The sequence below is a fragment of the Solanum pennellii genome, chromosome 8 (genome assembly GCF_001406875.1).
Source record: "Solanum pennellii chromosome 8, SPENNV200".
NCBI classification, from domain to species: Eukaryota; Viridiplantae; Streptophyta; class Magnoliopsida; order Solanales; family Solanaceae; genus Solanum; species Solanum pennellii.
This window is the reverse complement of record NC_028644.1, coordinates 65,261,423-65,263,873: the sequence shown is the minus strand read 5'-3', so window position 1 is coordinate 65,263,873 and position 2,451 is coordinate 65,261,423.

Here is a 2,451-nt window from a genome sequence, read left to right as displayed (position 1 = left end):
AATCCTAAACTAGAAAAAAGCATAAAATTTTTCCATCTTATTTCTCTTCATTTCGACGTGGTTCTTGACAATTGACATGCATGAACATTCTTTAATTTATTTTTCGTTTTGACAAGGTAAATTTATTTATTTTATTATATTTTATGTTTGAAGAAAATCAAACTGTTAATTACTTATTCTAAGCAATTTATCCTAATAAAGTGAAATTTTAAGAACAAACAAATAAAATAAATATTCTTATAATTAAAATTCAAGAGTATACGTTATTTTTCTCAAAATTTCTTCATTTGAAGTCTCGAATTCTAATATTAACTTGATTAGGAAAAGAAAAAATGAAACTAGGTTATGTATTTTTCAAGTTGGTTGATCAATCTTCATTTATTTACGGACAAGGATTGGTTGTCTTCCGCACATCGAATTTCGGGTACAAATCAAGGAGAAAGACTGTCATATCATGCATACCATCGCACTAGTATAAAGATAACTTTAAACGGCAACAAATATACACATTAATAAAAAGTTTTAAAATCTTTATCGGCATTAGTTAAATGTCATTAGATTTAATTTCGGTAAAGGCTTAAGGGTCATATACAAAGAGTATTAATTGCCGCTAAAAATATATATTTCAAAAGTATTATCGTTAATTAATTGATACTAAAGATCATTTTTAATGTAATGTCGACAAATAAGAAAAGGACTTACAGAGGTCTAAAGTGCAAATACTCACCGCCGTCAATTGAGAAATTTGGGTGATATACATATGAAGGTGTTGGTCCATTAGTGCTTAGGTGAAATATGTAAAAGAAATTCAACATTTTAACAGTAGCGAAGAGAAGGAAAAGTGCTGAAAGCCACTTGGCTATAACGAGAGGAGCCTTCTTCTTTTTCTTTATTTATTAAATTTTCTAAAGCCGGCAACAAGCTAAGTCTTTTTTTTAGTTAGTTGGTTGGCAATCTATATACAACCCTATATTATTCTTAAGACTTTGTTGAACTTGAGACAACAATCCTTGCTCCATCAACTAGATTTTGATTAGCCAATATTTAAACATCTTAAAATATATTTGATCGAAAATAGCTGAGGAACAAAAACGATAGCCAAAGTACTCAACTGGTTTAATTTCAATCGATTTGTATTGTTCAAATATTTAGATAAAATATAAAAATAAGTTTGAGAAATTTCGATATATACTAACTTTAAATTTTATATTTAATCAAGCTAATATAGGTAGGGTGGGGTGGGAGAGAGTAGTACAATTTATCATGTTGTCACCTTTCAATGTAGTGGATTGACTAGTGCATAACATTATCAATTAGTGGGAAAATTCTACTTCCTTTGCAACGTTCTAGTCATGACTAAAACCACACGTACAAAAATTAAAGTAAAGAAAAAGAAAACAAGAAGAAAGTAAATTCCACTTTTTTTTTTTTATTTCGTATTTAGTATCTGTATCAAAATTTAGAAAAGGGTCTAAAATATCTTTAAAGTATTGAAAATCGTATAAAATTACCCTTCATCCATCTATTGGCTCCAAAATGCCCTTTTCATCCACCTATTGACTCCAAAATACCTTGTCATTCACATTTGCGTTCAAAATTGAACACTTATTTAACAATTTTAATATTAAATTAATTATATATTTTTTAATATACTTGGCGCTCAACTATTGGTTATAATTTAATTTATTAATATAATTTTTAAACCAATCCACTACCCACTCATTACTAGAGTCCGAAGCCTAAAGGGTAAAAAATGTTAACAAAAATTCTAAAACGGTATATGAAATTTCTTTTTAACCAAAAGGACAAAATCGCTCGCGAAGTAGAGATTTTGTCCATTGAAAAAAGCAAAATCGCTGCTATAGCAGCGATTTTGTTAAATTTGATTTTTTTTTTAAAAAAAAAATTATAACAAAATCGCTCCCTCGGGAGCGATTTTCAATTTTCAAACTTTTTTTTATAACTTTTTTAAGTAAGTCGCTGCTTATGCAGCGACATAACCTTAAATTATTATTATAGTTTTTACTTTTTGCTTCTTTTATTTTAAAAAAGTTTAAATAAAAAAAATATTTTTTTAAAATTAAATTGCTGCGATTTTTAATTATTTTTTTTTAATTTTTAAAAATTAAATCACTAAAAAAAATTTGATATAAAATCGCTGCCTTGGCAGCGATTAAATTTTTTTAAAAAAATAAAAAAATTTAATTAAAAATCACTGCCTTGGCAGCTATTTGATTTAAAAAAATAAAAAAAAATTGATTTAAACTTTTTTTATAAAAAAAAAAGCAAAAAATATTAATTAAAAAAAAATTATACATAAGTCGCTGCCTCAGCAGCGACATATAAAAGAAGTATTAAAAAAAGATTTTTATTTTGAAAATCGCTCCCGAGGGAGCGATTTTGTTATAATTTTTTTTTTTTAAAAAAAAAAGCAAATTTAACAAATCGCTG